A 17987-nucleotide genomic window follows, 5' to 3' on the forward strand; every position below is an offset into this window, starting at 1 on the left:
TCTTAAAAAATAGGGCCACCTGGGTGGCTCAGTCGGTTAAGCCTCTGCCTTTGGCTCAGGTCATGATCTCGGGGTCCTGGATCCAGTGCCGCATCGGGCTGTCTGGTCAGCAGGGAGTCTGATTCTCCCTCTCCCTCTGTCTACCACTCTGCCTACTTGTGCTCTCTCTCTCTCCTTCTCTCTCTCTCTGTCAAATAAATAAATAAAATCTTTAAATATATATATAGGGGCGCCTGGGTGGCTCAGCCGGTTAAGCATCCAACTCTTGGTTTCAGCTCCCGTCATGATCCCAGGGTCCTGGGACGGAGCCCGGAGTGGGGCTCCCAGCTCAGCAGCAAGTCTGCTTCTCCCTCTCCTTTTGCCCCTTCCCCCAGCTCACGTGCTCTCCCTGTGTCTCTCTCTGGAATAAATAAATAAAGTTTAAAAATAGATAATAATAATAAAGCCAGTTGGGGTTTTCTGGGGATTTCAGATGTGTAGTAGCAACACCTGAATTAATCTTTTCAAAATTACTTGTTTTCCTTAAAATGTTTTTCAGCCACGTCATTTTGATTTCTGTACATTCTGTTGAATTAATGTAATTGTTTTAAAACACCAACGAGGAAAGCAGGGCTGCCCTTCCTGGCGAGGCCCCGGAGAGTGGGTGGCATTGTTTTGCTGGGGACCCTACAGTTCAGCATCTGGCCTCGTACCCAGGTCACAAGAAATACTTATTCACATGGCATATGCTTTTCAGGTCTGAACTGCCCATGCATGATGCCGAAGCCACTTCCCTCCTGACACCAGAAATAACGTGAACTTGAGCAAAGAGGAGTGGGTGATCGCCAGGACAGGCCTGGGCAGTGCAGGGCACCCGCACCCCATCCTTAGCTCTGCACGTGCTCTCTCGGATCTGTAAATAATGAAGTGGAACCCCAAGTTTCTCTTTTTTAGCAGTCCCAGCCCTGAGGTCACACCTCTGTCCCTCTGACCAGGTTCGCCCCTCATTAACCCCACACTGAAAGGTCATTTCCACTGGTGTCAATGTCATCCTTTAGGAGTGATAGTTACTAGTTCTGTCTTGGTAAAATGTTCCCGAGCCACCTGCACCTGGCTGGCCCCTGTGAACTGGTTAAACTTGTTCATCAGAATGAGTCGAAACACACCCGCTGGAGCGGGTTTTTGTTCCCATATTTTCATTAACCATCCTCATTAATTGCTAAGGGCGCTTTGAGGAAAGGGCACTAAAAGGCAGCAGCAGGGCCCTTCCAGACCATTTGGGGAGCCCTGCAGTGTTCCCAGGGTACTGGAGCCAGTCTCTTGATGAGGCTAGTAGATCCTGTCACGCTGAGAGGGGCCGGCAGTGAAAGCAGACAGAAGTTCTTAAGTGGTGCTTTGTGTTTATCTTTTGTCTTGGGGAATGCCAGGTTCCCAGGAGAAAATCTAAATCCACGATGGTTGAGTGGCAGCCCCTCTGACATTCAGGTCCCCGGCAGCACTAGTTGTACCTTTAAAAAACAAACTGAAAACATGTTAACCATTTTTTCAGTGTCTAGTTCAGCAGCAGAAATATACTCACATTGTTGTGGTTACCATCCCCACCGTCCGTCTCCAGAATGTGTTCATCTTCCCCAAACGGAGACCCTGTCCCCATGAAACACTGACTCCCCTCCCCCTCCTCCAGCCCCTGGCACCTGCCATCTACTTCCTGTCTCTCTGGATGGGACTCCTCTAGGGACCTCACAGAAGTAGAATCAGACAGTATTTGTCCTTTTGCATCTGGCTTCTTTCATTGAGCACAGTGTCCTCAAGGTTCATCCGTGTTGGAGCGGGTGTCAGAATGGCCTTCCTTTTTAAGGCTGAATAATAGTCCATTGTGTGGGTGGACCACATTGTGTTTATCCATTTCTCTGTTGATGGACACTTGGGTTGTTTGCACCCTGTGGCCATCGTGAATAATAATGCTGTGAACATGGGTGTACAAGGATCTGAGTCTCTGCTTTTATTTTATTTTATTTTATTTTTTAAAGATTTTATTTACTTATTTGACAGGGAGACTCAGCCAGAGAGGGAACACAAGCAGGGAGAATGGGAGAGGGAGAAGCAGGCTTCCCGCGGAGCAGGGAGCCCGATGTGGGACTCGATCCCAGGACTCTGGGATCATGACCTGAGCTGAAGGCAGACGCTTAACGACTGAGCCACCCAGGCGCCCCTGAGTCTCTGCTTTTAATTCTTTCGAGTCTACACCCAGAAGTGGGGTTGCTGACACTTATAATTCTGTCCGACTTTTTGAGGAACTGCCAAACCTGTGCACAGCAGCCACACCATTTTACCTTCCTGCCAGCAATACATAAGGGTTCCAGTTTCTCCGCATCCTCATCAACACTGGTTATTTCCCATTTTTAAAAATGATACCATCCCAGTGGGTGTGAAGCGGCTTCTCATTGTGGTTCCCAGTTGCATTTCCCTGATGAGTGCTGCTGAGCATCTTCTCCTGTGACCATTGACCGCCTCTGTATCTTCTTTGGAGCAATGTCTATTCCAGTCCTTTGTCCACTTTTGCGTTGGGTTGTTTGTTTTCTTTAAGGGTTCTCTCTACTGGTTGCATCTGACACCATAGGGTCTCGCAAGAACTGAAAAGCAAGTATCGCAAACCTACAACCTTTGACAGAGGTGGTGGTGGTGGTGGTCCCAGGCCTGGGCAGGAAGCAGAATTGGCATGGTGTGGCCTCCCAACCACAGACCAGCCGACTCCTGCCACTGAAGAGTGGGTGTTTAAAGAGGCCACAGTCATGAGCCCAAGAGCAGTGTGAATCATTAGGAAGAAATCATGACCCATCGACCTCGTTTCCTCTTCTAGTGACAACGATCCAGCCCAGTAGACCAGGGAAATGAGGTGGAACGTGTGGAAGTGGGAGGAATCTAATCGAGTCCCCCACGACATTCTTGGGGCAGGATGAGAAGTGCACAGAGGTGTTACGATAATTCTGAGCTAATCATCCTTTAGCCAGGCTCATAACTAGTTGGCTGGAAGTTTCCAAAGGGTGTTAATTAGGGTCCCAGGGTCACCTGAGGGGAAGACCGCCCTTGGGTTCCGTCCTCTGCTCTGTCCTGACTGGCTGTTCACTCTGTAATCTAGAAAGATAAAAGATGTGGAAAGTTTAATTATCAAAGCTGGGGATCATAGCTGGAGGGGCAGCCTTCATCCCAGTGTCCTGGAGTCAGGGCCCAGAAGTCTCAGCGACTGAAACAACCGGCTGAAGCCAGCGAGATACCATGAGTGTGAAGGGTATTTCAGTCTCCGTGCCTGCCTCTAAGTCATCGCTTCCCAGCCTTGGTGCTGTGGACGTTGGGGGCCAGGGAGTTCTCTGTGGTGGGGCCCTCCTGTGCTCATGGGATGTTGAGCAGCATCCCTGGTGGTGACCCACTCCATGCCAGGAGTACCCCCACCATCGTTACAGTCCAAAATATTTCCAGACAATACCAAATATTCCCCAGGACACAGACACCCCCCCCCCCCCCCGCCCAGTTGAGGACCACCAATCTAAATAAGCGACTGGAAACACAGGCTGGGGAATTAGGCCTGAGTGACGGCCTAGAGGAGCAGCTCAGAGATTCCAGTTCAGAGTAATACTGCTTTGAGCCAGTGTTTCTGATACAGCAGTCCTACCTCTTCTTCCCACCCCCACCCCCAAAGAAACTAACATAACTAAATGAGGTTGTTCTGGTACCAAGCAAACTTGCAACAAAGCCAGGGCCCTAAGGATAGTTAATTCCATCTCTCATCTGGTTCAATCCCAGGAGCTCTAGCCCTGGAATCTCGCCCACTCCTGGCCTTCTGGTCTTATGCAGGTTCCCCTCTCTTGTTCACACCTCTCTTCCCGAGTGCTAGATTCCAGCGTCCGCTGCCACCTGCCATCACCTGGAGTCCTCAGGGCCAGCTTGGGTGACTCCACACGGGAGTCAAACTCACCACCTCTCCCCGCACCCAGCCCCTGGCTCTGCCTTTCCCAGGTCTCCTGTGTCCGGTTCCCGACACCCTCCTTGCCCGCCCACCTGCGTCCACCTGCATCCCCCTGCAGGTTCTACCCCGCCACAGCCTCTGCTTCCAGAGGCAAATGTGATCAAAGAGCCCGTGCATGAACTTTCTCAATGGCTTCAGTTTCAAGGATAAAGTAGAAACTCCAAGGATCCCAAAGGCCCGCAACAGAACCTTCACACACAAGGTGCTCCCTCCACCCTGTCCTGCCTCCTTCATTTCTCCTCATTTCTCCCGTGACCTACCCCAGACCCAGTCTCCCTCTGCCCCGTCCTTCAGCAAATATTTATGGAGCATCCACTCGGCCCCAGGCCTTGTGCCAACAATGAATGACAAACAGAGATCCCCACGCGTGTGGAGTGCCCTCTCTAAGGACACAAATAGAGTTTACTCTTTATTTGTGGATTCCATATTTACGAATTCACCCACCGGCGACAATTTATCTGTTACCCCCAAATCAATACTCCCGGTGCCTTCTTGGTCATTTGACAACACGCAGGGTGGCAGAACATTGGAGTTGCCCCAAGCACCCATCCTCACCTTCGTTTGCCCTTGAGCTCGTTCGGTAAACAAGTGTCCTTCTACGGCGTACTTAGTGCCGCGTTTTGTACATTCTTGTGCTTTTTGCCGGCGATTTTGCTGTTGAAAATGGCCCCCAAACACTGGGCCAAAGTGCTGTTTAGTGTCCCTAGGCCCAAGAAGGCTGTGATGAGCCTTGCGGAGAAAATACATGTATGAGACAAACTTCTTTCAGATGGGGGGGGCGGCGGTCAGAGAGCTGTTGGCTGTGTTCCGTGTTTATGATGCAACAATGTAGATTAAATAAGGTCTCTTCCAACCAAAACACAGGGAACACAAGGTTAGGTATTGATGCGCCGTCGGAAATATGACCAGAGTCTCGTGGAACCTGAATCCTCTAGAAGCAGGGGCTCGGCGTTTACTAATTCAGTGTTGACAGAGCCTTTCTAGACCTAACTGTCCCAAATCCTGAGCACCCACTATCTGTAGTGAGAGAGATGACCGGAGACATGGAGAGGAAGTGGAGACTGTGGGCTGTGGGGAGGGGATTCATAGTTCTTTTGCGTTTCCCTAAAACTTGTTTCCGAGGGGTCTTGCCCAGCTCTAGTGATTGAGAGACCTCCCAGATTGAGCTTCCTGGCGCACCTTTCCCTTCACTTCTGCGCTAAGGGTGTGTCTTCTCTGCAGCCCACATTTGTCCCTGTCTGCGTCCCCCCCCACCAATGCGACTTCACTACAGCCCATGGAGCCCCATCCTCAGTAAAGGAAACGACCCGTCCCCAACCTGTCTTGGGAGCACACCCTTGCCCTTAACCAGAGCGTGCCTTTGGCCTCGGACTGCCATCCCCCAGGCTTCTCTGATCCACCATATTCCAAAGCTCTTTTCGTTAGACTCATCATTCCGTGGAGTGCTCGTCCGTAGGCTCTGGACCAGTCAGCTGGAGGATAGGTTCGGGTAGGGTGCAAACAAGTCACACGGGAAGTCTGAACAGGGCCCTTTTATCTGGGTACAGGCTTTTCAGCCTCCAGCCTGCCCAGGGGGTGATCTGCAGAAGGACTGAGCCCAGTCCCGGGCCCCAGTTGCAGCCTGTGTGCGCTTAGAGGTGATCAACGGATAGAAAAAGGCCAGCAATTATTTTCTATTTCATTTTATTTATTTTTATTTTTATTTTTTGAAAGATTTTATTTATTTGATGGAGCGAGAGAGCACAAGCAGGGGGAGCAGTAGAAGGAGAGGGAGAAGCAGACTTCCCGCTGAGCAGGGAGCCCGAAGCAGGGCTCAGTACCGGGACCCTGGGATCATGACCTGAGCCGAAGGCAGACGCTTAACCATCTGAGCCACCCAGGCGCCCCAGCAGCAATTATTTACTAAAGTTATAAGCCTTAACTAGTTCGTTTAACTTGAAGTAGATAAATGAACTTGTATTTGTCAATCTTTTGGTATCCAATGGCTTTTCCTTTGAAATTGGAAATCCCTGTCATCTTTCTTGCTTTAAACCAGACCTAGAGAGGGGCGCCTGGCTGGCTCAGTTTATAGAGCATGTGACTCTTGATCTCAGGGTTGTAGGTTCAGGCCTCATGTTGGGTGTAGAGATTGCTTAAAAATAAAGTCCTTTTAAAATAAACAAGCCAGGTCTGTAGTATACTCTGCACTGCAATTTCCATTTAACGAGAATTTCAAGAAAACCGGAAGCCTTCTGAATGCTGAACACTTCTAGATTTCTGTGATGGGTTTCCCCTAATTTGGGCGGGTGGTGGGGGGTTGTTAGATCACCTTCTTCTAAGTATTTTGGTATTTTGGTTTGCTTGTTTTTAAGTGACTTGCTTGTAAGTTTTAGAAACACTAACTCTTTCGCATTAGTGGTTCAAGAGTTTAAGTAGCATTTTGTTGTTAAGGAATGTATCTGTAAGGTAAGGCCTTGGGCCCTCGCACCCGCGATGCGCCGCGCAGGCGCGGGCAACACCCCCAATGCGCACGAGTCCTTTGAGGCCCTTACCTTGCATGCTCCCACCCTGAGCCTCACGCCCTCCCTTGTCCCCGACCATCCCGACGACCCTCAAGTAACTAGTTCAGCTCTCCAGCCACAGCCCCTCACCCCGTGAAAATGTACGCCTGTGCAAAGTTCGTCTCCACCCCCTTCTTGGTCAGGAGCACCTCTCAGCTGTTGAGCCAATCGCTGTCTGCAGTGGTGCTAAAACCACCGGAGACACTGACAGATGAGGTACCTTATAAGAGCCTCAGCAGCTTGGCAGCCCCACGTCCCCTGACCGCACGTATTCCTAACCGCAGCTTCCAAACCAGCGCCATTTCAAGGGACATCGACACAGCAGCCAAGTTCACTGGGGCTGGGGCTGCCACGGTAGGGGTGGCTGGCTCTGGGGCTGGAATTGGGACTGTGTTTGGGAGCCTCATCACTGGTTATGCCAGGACTCCCTCTCTGAAGCAGCAGCTCTTCTCCTACGCCATTTTGGGCTTTGCCCTCTTGGAGGCCATGGGGCTCTTTTGCCTGATGGTGGCCTTTCTCATCCCCTTCGCCATGTGAAGGAGCCATCTCCACCTCCCATAGGTCTTTCTCCCGTGTCTTGTCTGCCCTGTATGTTCCTTTTCCTATACCTCCCCAGGCAGCCTGGGGAAAGTGGTTGGCTCAGGGTTTGACAGAGGGAAGACAAATAAATACTGTATTATTAAGATCAAAAAAAGAAAAAAAAAGGAATGTATCTGTAACACCGGGTATTGCTGGCTACACAGCTCTGGAATCGACTAGAAGTGGCTCTAGTTAAGCAAACGTTTGCAGGCAGACGGCCTCAGAGCATCCTGTCTGCCTCGTTTGCCTCATCCTGATTTGTGCACCTTGATAGAGAAGAGGCTTCAGTTACCGGTGTGGACCTGTTAAATGCAGGTTGCTTAAGAATGTACCTGTTTGGGGCACCTGGGTAGCTCAGTTAGTTAAGCGTCAGACTCTTTTTTTTTTTTTTTTTTTAAGATTTTATGTGTTTGAGAAAGAAAGAGCACGAGTTGGGGGGCGGGGAGAAGCAGACTGTTGAACAGGGAGCCCAACTCAGGGCTCGATCCCGGGACACTGGGATCATGACCTGAGCCAAAGGCAGGCGCTTAACAGACTGAGCCACCCAGGCGCCCCAAGCGTCTGACTCTCGATTTCAGCTCAGGCCATGATCTCAGGGTCATGGGACAAGCCCCACATCCGGCTCCGTGCTCAGCGGGGAATCTGCTTAAGATTCTTTCTCCCTCCCTCTCTGTCTGCCCCTCCCCATCTCTAAAATAAATAAGTAAAATCTTTTTAAAAATGATTGTATCTGTTAACCCAGGATGAAGGGCAGACAGCTCATAGCAAAACCCTGTTTTTACTAAATATCATTCTTCAGAATCACTGTCTTAAACTACTCTCCTCTTATTTCCCTTGAATGTTCTGGCTATTTCTACACGTGGATTGGCCCCACATAGATATTCCCAGGTTCCACTGTTATCTTGTATTTTCAGCTGTACCAGCATCCTGGGGGCATTTTGGCCTGACGGTGTCCACAGCGAGAGCTCCCACGTTCCTCTTGCCCCTGCTCGCTCGCTCTCGCTCTCTCTCTCTCTCTCTCTCTCTCTCTCTCTCTCTCTCTCGCTTCTTCCGGTCCCACCCCCTGAGGGTACCACCCAGTGGCCCAAACCAGATGTCTCAGTCTTCCCAGTTTTCTGCAGCCACCCTACCCTCCCTGCCTGCATTAAGGACATCGTCACTGCCCTGCAGACCACCGAACTGGTTCCCTCCCTCCATCATTCCTCTGCCTTCTTTACTTCTCACCCCTGCCATCACCATTCTCTCTAGGACCGTGGGTCTCATCCTGCATGTCCTTCACTTGAAATCCCCGTGACTCGCCATCAGGAAGTCAAAGTGCCTGAGAATGGCACATGAAACACCACACATTCCCAGCCCAGCCTGCCTTTTGATCCTCATCTCTGGCCACACTCTCCCCCCCGCCCCGACTCCCGTGCCCCCTGCCTGCCCACCGCACGTGGACCCCCACCACCCTCCCCTGGAATAGCCTTTCCCCTTCCTCCTTTTCTCCTAACCACCTCCTGCTCATCCTCCAAGACCCGGTGCAGGTGACCCCATAACCTTCCGCCTCCCCTCCACCAGGAAGAATGACTCATCTTCCTCCCTGGGACACTCCCAGCTCCCAGTACGAGAAATCCCATAATTATTTGCTGATGCGTCACCTTCTTGATCATCTGGGTTCCTCAGGCCTGGGGATCTGCCTTACTCAGACACCATTAGTCCCATGGAAAGAGGTATTTTATGTTTTCTAAACTAATCCGCAAACTTTTTATCGGTATTATTTTGGGGGAAACCTAGCCCTTTTAGAAGCTGTGACTGCCTAGACAGTGCAGGGCTCCGCAGGAGGAGCTAAGCCCCAGTTTCCCCACTTCCCAGTGTTCTAAGGTCTCATGTATTCTGGTATTGAGCCCCGTCCCACAGTCTTGTCTGTGTTCAGGAAAAAGTTGCCAGTCTTTCTTTAGTGAGGTGCTTGGATATTAGGGGCAGATATGAGGAAGCCACCAGTTGGCCCCTTGCCCTATTCCTACACCTGGGTGTAGATTTATTTCCTCACCGAATCTTCCCCAGAGCCCTGTGAGGTAGGCACCATGTACTGTTCTGCACAGATGACAAAACAGTCTCGGGTGACTAAGTAATCAGCCAAGAACGCAGTGGTAGCAACAGCAGGTGACAGTCAAGGTTCAGACCCCCACTCTTCCTGACCCCTGAACCTACGTATCAGAAGAGAACAGTCATGTACCAGAATGTCCCTAATTCTGCACCCCCATGCTTGGGGAAAGAGACTGAAGTCGTGGAGCTTCTATAACCTACCAGAAACGTTGGGTTCTGCAAAACCCAGCACAGGCTGATTTGGGGTGGCATCAGAAATGGCCACCATCTCCTTTGAGCTTTTTCTCAAACTTGTATTTTGAAATAATTTTAGATTTATGGAAGAGTTCTAAAGAGATTGTGCAGAGAGTTCCTACAAATAGGCCCTGCACCCAGCTTCCTCCTCATGCTAACCTTTTTGTTTTTAATTATCAAAGTCATACCAGCATCATAGAGAATTTGGAAACTAGAGAAACAAAGGGAAACAGCCATGATCCCACCCAGCTACAGTGAGTCTTCCTTCTGTCGTGTCGCCTTCCAGGATTTTCTGTCTTTATCCATATTGTCCTGCACGGGTGTCCTGGGTGGTGCAGTCCTTTGGAAAAGCAGTTTGGTGATAACCAATCTAACATCATAAAACATATCTAACCTTTGCCTCTGGAACGCTGTCTCCTTGAGACTCGGGTCTGAAATTGGAATGAGTCGAATGTCTAACAACAGAGAAGTAATTCAGAGAAGTAATTAAAGTGGAACTTAGAAAAACAGAGCAATGCGAGAACGGGAAACATGTATATGTCCTCTGTCATTAATGAACGTGAACACCCGGGGCGCCCAGGTGACTCAGGTTAAGCGTCTGCCTTCAGTTCAGGTCATGATCTCAGGGTCCTGGGGTCAAGCCCCAGGTCAGGCTCCCTGCTCAGCGGGGAGTCTGCTTCTCCCTCTCCCTCAGCCCCTCCCCCCATTCATGCTCGTGTGCTCGCAAATCGCGCACTCTCTCAAATAAATAAAACCTTTAAACAGAAAAATGAACCCATGCAGATACAGATCGGGGAACAGAGAGAGACCCCTGTGAATGACAGAGAGAATATTGATTAGTTTCGGTTTTAATTTTTCCTTTTTTTTTTTTTTTACACTGAAGTTCACTCTTGTTCTGTTAATTAAGAGGGATCACGACCAGGTAACAGTGACATAGGCGACCTTTTCTCACGTGCCTTTGTCAGTGTTTGATGAGGACTGCTTCTCATCAGCCAGGACGAATCTCTGCAGGGGAAGAGTTGGTGCCACATTCTGTACTTACAGATTATAACGTGCAGCTGGCTGGATTTGCGCCCAAGAATGTTCTCCTTTGTTCCCTTTCTTTTCTCCCCTAAGATGACTCACTGTAGCCATTTGCCTTCGTTAGCTCTTATCTTTATTAACCAGAACAACTTAGAGAAATGCCATCTTGGTATTAGAGATGACTTTGGAGAAATGTCTTATTTATCAATAGATAAGCTGGAGCACCCCTCCCCCCCGGCCACCCCCAGAAAAAAAAAGCCCTTTGAAGTTCAGGTTTACTAAGAATGATAATGATTTACCCCCAGGCAATATAGCAGGTTCTTACTGGACATCTGGTTGTCTGGGTACTAAGACGTAGCCTGCCTGTCCCATCTCAGCCTCATTTTCCCTCTTGTGCAAAATCAGAGTGATGTTTTTCTACACCTGTCTCAGAAGTGATGCGAGGCTGCTTGAGGGAGCACTAGAACAGCATGGACCACTTCGGCCAGGACTAAGGTCTTACATCAGTATTTCCGGGAAGCAACACGCATGTGTTGTACCACAAAGCACCCCTGAGTCTTAGACATTCCAGAAGGAAAAGCAGCTGCAGATGGTTTTCGTGGAGACTCGTGGTTTCTCACCACAGACCCCGCGGTCCTCCTTAGTGTACTGGCACAGCTTTTTTGTTGTGGGTCACCTCGCAGTGTTAGAAGGGTCTGAAGAGCCTTCTGCACCTCACAGAAAGGCAACTCAGAGAATTCTGGGGCTGGAGGAGGCTGAGGGAGCTCCAGTCTTGCTCTTGCGGGTTAGAGATGAGAACACCAGCGGCCCCTCCCCCGTGTTTCCCTTGACAAGCTGGAGGCCACAAGTCCTATAACCCCGACTCCAGACAAATAACGTGGTTCTGTCAGGAAAGCCCACAGGCTGGGGCCAGGGGCAGGCGTGCCTGCGCAGTTCCCAAGGACGGAGATGCTCTGGGCGCCGGGAGGAGGGCCGTCCTCGTGACATAGGCCAGGGTAGCAAGAATCCCATGGAGACTCAAGGAGAAGGGTCAGTTGCAGAGGGTGCAGGCCAGAGGCCAATGCCGTTGGGGCAGGAGCTAGATCAGCAGCCGGCATATCTGAGGGTGAAAGAAGAACATGAAGTTCCGGGGGCAGGGCAGTTCGTGAGGCCACGGGGATTGACGATCGCTCACTTCCTGACCTGACCGTGTCCTTCCCACACCTTCCAGCAGAATCCAGGGGCCACGTAGCCTGTTAGGTGGAGCTTTTTAAAAAATCCCACCAGAGATAATAGCCCTGAAGGCAGCAGGTTGCCTTTACTTTTTTTTTAATAAAGATTTTTATTTATTTGACAGAGGCACAGCGAGAGAGGGAACCACAAGCAGGGGGAGTTGGGGAGGGAGAAGCAGGCCTCCCGCGGAGCAGGGAGCCTGATGCGGGGCTCGATCCCAGGACCCCGGGATCATGACCTGAGCCACCCAGGCGCCCCAGCAGCTTGCCTTTAAAGTGAACTAGGCCTCACCTTTGGGTGCCCTCCCCACCCCTCTCCCCACTCCACCCAGTGCCCTCCCCACCTGGCGGAGACAAGGTCTGTGGACCCGTGCTGGGAGCAGGCTGGCCCAGCACATAGATCAAAGCAATGTTGACATCCAGAGATGAGTGACACCTGACCCTTGCCCTCCAAGATTCAGGGTTCGATGAGGCATGAGGCAGTGTGATGAATGCCATAACCAGTAGTGTGCACAGAGATAAAGGGCACAGAAAGGCCTAGGGTGTGGGGGTGGGAAAGAGGGAGGGCAACCCAGGGGGACTCTGGCCAGGCCCCAAAGCTCGCCAGGCGAAGGGGTGCCTGGGCCAAGGTACCCAGGGCTGCACGTCAGCATGGTTGGGGTGCAGAGTGCAAATGGTGCGCGACCAGGCCAGGGAGTCAGAGCCAAAGCTGTGGGGATGCTAACCGGGTATGTGGCGAGACCCTCCGGCAGCAGGGCGGGTGGGAGGGGAGGGGACAGGTGGCCCCCCAAGGAGATGGCAGCTTGGGCTAACTTAATCAGGGAACAGGCCCCATGCCCCATGAAGTAGACAAAAAACAGGGCCAGTGATCGATTGGCCCTGAGGGTGCAGGAGAAGCCTGGACTGTGAGGACCACCCACTCAGGAGCTGGTGCAGGGAGGCAAGGTCCTTTGAAGATGAAGGAGGTTCCAGGAGAGCATGTGGAGGGGCCTCAGTGAGAAGGGAGAGAATTATACAGAGAGGGGAGGGCACCTCCACTGGGAAGTGAGCCTCCCAGCCTAGTTCCCTGGTGCAGGGAGGGCCTTGTGTTCCTAAGGCACCAGGAGCGCTCAGAAGAAATCTGTCAGCGCATGCTGAAGGATCTGAGAATCTGCACCCTCCACCCCACTTGCAGAGTGCAACGCAGCATGCTCTCCAGGAAGCTGGAGATACAGGGCCTGCTCTCAGGAAGCTTGCAGCTGGAGGGGAACACTGACAGTCTGCACTGTGGTGGGGGCAGTTGGACTGAGGAGACTTAGGGCAGGGGACCCAGCTGCTAATACGGAGTTATCCGAAGAAAGTATCGAACACAGATGAGGTGTTTCATGCATCTGTCTGTTGGAGGGGTTTTGTTTTGTTTTGTTTCGTTTTTTATTTAAATTCAGGTTAGTTGACATACAGTGTGGTATTAGTTTCGGGGGTAGAATTAAGTGATTCACCAGTTGCATATAACACCCAGTGCTCATTACAACAGGTGCCCTCCTTAATGTCCATCACCCAGTAACCCCATCCCCCCACCCCCTCCCCTCCAGCAACCCTCAGTGTTTCCTGGAGTTAGTCTCTCATAGTTTGCTTCTCTGTTTTTATCTTATTTTATTTTTCCTTCCCTTCCCCTGTGTTCATCTGTTTTGTTTCTTCAATTCCATATATGAGTGAGATCATTTGGTATCTTTCTCTGACTGACTTATTTTGCTTAGCATAATACCCTGTAGTTCCATTGGTTTTATTATAACCATTGGAAGCATCCCAGGAACATGCCGTTGGAGGAATATTCCTGTTTAATAAGCAGTTTCACAGCCATTGCAAAAGATTTCTGCAGGAAAGAAAGTGTAAAAGTTTGCTGAAATACATTTTGCAGTGCGGTAGAATCTTTATGACAAAATCTTAAGCAGAAAGGCAAGATGCAAAATTTGTATATTCAGTGGAAGCTTACCCACGCATTAGGTCGAACCGTGTGAATTTTCGTAGGTTATAAGTGGTTGATTATTAGCAACAGTTCCGCATAAATGGAATTAATAGAAATAAGAATGGAATGGGATGTGCTAAAACAGGAGTAGTGGTTCTTTGTGGTTTTTGAAATACTGGGTGGTTGCTCTTTTATTCTTACTAGAAATTTCTCACATGCACTAACCTCACCACTTGTGCTGTGAGCCTCGGAGGAGAGACTTTTCCATGCCTGCCAGCAGGCCACACCTTCGAGAAGACCATCCCTGGGCTCCTTTCCTCTGGCCAGCGTCCCCATTCTGACACTTTTCCTCTCACGTCATGGCTGGGATCCCTCGGTTGTCCCAGCGACCCTCCGGGCGTGCTCCACTTGGCCTGCCTTTGGCCCACATGGGCTTCTCGGCCCACCTGCATCTGACCCTCCATGGTACTGGTCAGAATACAGCTTTCTGGGGGCGCCTGGGTGGCTGAGTCGTTAAGTGTCTGCCTTCAGCTCGGGTCATGATCCCAGGGTCCTGGGATCGAGGCCCGCATCAGGCTCCTTGCTCAGCAGGGAGCCTGCTTCTCCCTCTGCCAGCCATTTCCCCTGCTTGTGCTTGCTCTCTGTCTCTCTCTCTTGCTCTCTCTGTGTCAAATAAATGAATAAAAAAATCTTCAAAAAAAAAAAAAAATACAGCTTTCTGGGTGCCATCCTGGCCGGTGTTACAATGAACCATCTACTCAATGAACTTGGCCTCAGCCTGAGATAAACCCCACAAGCAGCTTGGCCCTCTGGACTCTTGTCATCACACTATACTGATGAGGTCTAAGATGACCCAGCTCTGCATGCACCCCATTGCTGATTTACTGAGCCTGCAGCGGGCACCCAACAACCCCCTGGGTGATCTCACCTAGAGGACGCCCCCCAAATCCCACCCATCTTTGTGGAGTCTCTTGAAAGTTCCTTCATAGTGGCTGTCAAGTTAGTGTTGGGTCAACTCATCTCCCTGTCTTTATTTCCAAACCTGATTTGAAGGAGCCCCTCTATTCCATGTGAATTTGGTAAGCAAGCCGTCTGTGTTCTCATCTCAGGCAAGACTGAGGACGGCCCTTTGGCACCCCACCGGAGATCCCTCCTTCTACCTGAGCTAGGTCCGTGACCAAGCTCGGGTATGGATGGCCAGTACGTTTTAAAGGCACACAACCTGTACTCCTCCCGTTCTTATTTCCCCCTCAAATTCACCAGGATGCCACGTGGGATTGACGATACCCAGGGGCTGGTATGTGCTCCATCTCCCCACTGGGCTCAGAGCCACCCAGGACAAGCCATCCATTCGCTATAATGGCTCTAAATGGCTCTCTGTCTGCTCCACACTTGGGCCGCAAAGCTCAGAGTTTAGTCTCTCTTTGTTCAAGGAAATGGGAAACCAATTCAAGGCCTGTTTCCCATGTTCACAGCTCATAAGCCTTTTTTTTTTTTTTTTTTTTGCCACAGACTAACACTGAGTTTTTAAGATGAATTTGCTTTCTCCTTTTGCGAACCACAATCACTTTGCCCTCCTGCTGCCTTCTGTCACTTCTGTTCCCTCCCTGGCTCCCCAGAGTTGCCACATAGAGGCTCAGACAGGCTCATCTCAAACTGTCCTCCTGGCTGAGGTGAACTTCTGATCTGGCGACTTTAATTTGGGCAGTTTTGCATTCAGCAGCTGCTCTGTACCAAGCACTAAGAATCCAAGGTTAGCTATGCGTTCCTCTCTCCTTTTACCTTCCTTCCTGCCCTTCTAAGCACATTTCTCTGACCCTTCCCCATGAAAGTGCGGGGGGTATATAAAGAACAGAAATTTATTTCTCACAATTCTGGCGGCCGGCTGTTCAAATTCAAGGTGCCAGCAAATTTGGTTTCTGGTGAGAGCCCTCTTTATGCAGAAAGGTAGGGTGGGAGGAGGGAGGCATCTGGGCTCTCCGGTGTCTTTTTGTTTTTAAGATTATATTTTATTTATTTGAGAGAGAGAGAGAAGCAGACTCCCCGCTGAGCAGGGAGCCAGAAATGGGGCTCGATCCCAGGACCCTGAGATCATGACCTGAGCCGAAGGCAGGTGCTTAACCGACTGAGCCACCCAGGCGTCCTTCTGGTGTCTCCTTTAAGATAAGGACACCGATCCTATCAGATCAGGGCCCCACCTGATGTTCTCATTTAACTTCATGACTTCCTTGGAGACCCCATCTGCAAAGACAGCCACTCTGGGGATTAGGGCCCCAACACGCAAGTTTTGGGGAGACACAAATACAAACATTTAGTCCATAACATGGATGAACCTTGAAAACGTCATGCTAAGTGAAATAAGCCAGGCACAGAAAGACACATAATGTGTGATTCCACTGATGTGACGTACCTCGAAGGGACAAACGTTGTTAGGAAACATGGTTTTATTCATTGTTGGGAGCTATGGGCTGAATTGTGTTCCCCCCAGATGCTCATGTTGAAGCCCTAGCCCCTAGTGTGATATTATTTGGAGGTAGAGCCTTTGGGAAGTAATGAGGTTTAGATGAGGTCATGAGGGTGGGGCACCCATGATGAGGTTAGTGCCCTTATAAGAGGAGCCCCAGAGAGCTTGCTCTCGCTTTGCTCTCTCTCCACCTGTTGAGCACACAGGGAGACCTGGGCTGGCTGGTTGCAAGCCAGAGAGAGGGCCTTCCCCCAGGACCAAGGCTACCTGCACCTTGATCTTGGACTCACCAGCCTCCAGAACTGTGAGAAATTAATGTCTGTTGTTCAAAGTACCAGTCTGTGGTACTTTGTTATGGCAGCCCATGCTGACCAAGACCTTGGTCATGAGTGTTCTTACTAGTTTTTTTGTTGTTGATGGTGGTGGTACTTTTGTTTATGTCAGACTTTTCATTTTGAAATCATTATGGACTCACAGTAAATTGCAAAGGTCACATGTACCCTTCACCCAGCTTCCCCAGTGGTTCCTTTCTGAGTGACTATATAGGATATCAAAACAGAAAATTGCATCGGGGCAGTGAGTGCATCTAGTTCTGTGCCATTTGATCATGCATGAAGATTCTCATGACCACCTCTGTTACCGAGTCCAGGGCTGTTCCGCCACCATGAAGATCAACCCCCACACATCCGCTCCACCATCGCCAGCCCCGGCAGCCACTAATCCCTTTCCAACTCTGGAACTCCATCATTTCAAGGATGTGACATAAATGAAATCATCCAGTGTCCTTTTGAGATTGGCTTTTTTCTCTCAGGACCGGTGCCCAGGAGGTCCACCCGGGTTGTTGCATGTTATCAAAAATTCCTTTTCCTGGAGCGTCTGGGTGGCTCAGTCGGTTAAGCATCTGCCTTCGGCTCAGGTCATGATCCCGGGGTCTTGGGATCGAGTCCCACATCAGGCTCCCTGCTCAGCAGGGAGTCTGCTTCTTCCCCTCCCCCTTCCCCTGCTCCTGCTTGCTCTCTCTCTCATAAATAAAATCTTCAAAAAAAAAATTTCTTTTTTGTGGCAGGGTAGGATTCCGTGGTCTAGATGGACCACAGTTTGGCCCTTTGCCCCACAGGACATCTGGGTGGTTTCCAGTTTGGGGCTATTCCTGAATAAAGCTGCCACAGACGGTCACGTACAGGTTTCTGTCTGGCCATATGTTTTGTGTTCCTCTGAAATGAATACCCAGGGGTGCCGTTTCCACATTTTCTGTGCAAACTGCCCCACTGTTTTCCCTCCCCGCCGGCAAATGTGTGAGTGATCCAGCTTCCCTGCACCCTCGCCAGCTTTGGAGCGGTCTCTCTCATCTGAGCCCTGCTGGTAGTCCTGTCTCGTGGTGGCTTTATTTGCATTTCTCTCGTGGCTCATGAGTGGAGCACCTTCTCCTGCGCTTTTTTACCATCTGTGTATTTCCTTTGGGGAAATGCGTCTTCATCTCTTTGGCTGATTTTCAAAATGGGTTGTTTGTGTTTTTACTGTGGAGTTTGGAGAGCTTGTATATATTCTACATGCTAATCCTTTGTCAGATGGGCGGCTTGCAGATATCCCCGCCCCCCTCTGCCCCCATCCTTTTCACGAGCAAAAGTTTCCAATTATGGTGAAGTCAATTTAGAGGTTTTTTGTTGTTGTTGTTGTTGTTGTTTTTATGTTTTGTGGATCAGACTTTCCGTGTCTTACCAAAGAACTCTTCATGAACCAAGCCTTAGTTACTGAAGGTTGTATCCTTTGTTTCCTGTGAGACATTTTATAGTGTTACATTTTTCATTTCAGTCTGGTCCGCTTTGAGTTTCTGTTTGTGAAAAGCATGAAGTTCCGGTTGCAGGTCATTTTTATTCCCCAGGCACATAGGCATTATTGT

At 50.2% G+C, this 17987-nt stretch overlaps 1 protein-coding gene and 1 pseudogene across 4 annotated transcripts in view; both read left to right on the top strand.

Moving 5' to 3' along the window:
• Window positions 1-17987, top strand: part of ARHGEF18 (Rho/Rac guanine nucleotide exchange factor 18) — a 78746-nt gene that overhangs the window by 34401 nt on the left and 26358 nt on the right. The window lies entirely within an intron of this gene.
• Window positions 5744-8129, top strand: LOC114200823 (ATP synthase F(0) complex subunit C2, mitochondrial pseudogene; annotated as a pseudogene).

Source organism: Eumetopias jubatus, unplaced genomic scaffold, assembly GCF_037043125.1.
Source record: "Eumetopias jubatus isolate StellerSeaLion01/CBP00866 unplaced genomic scaffold, mEumJub1_p1.0 scaffold_1, whole genome shotgun sequence".
In the NCBI taxonomy this organism is placed as follows: Eukaryota; Metazoa; Chordata; class Mammalia; order Carnivora; family Otariidae; genus Eumetopias; species Eumetopias jubatus.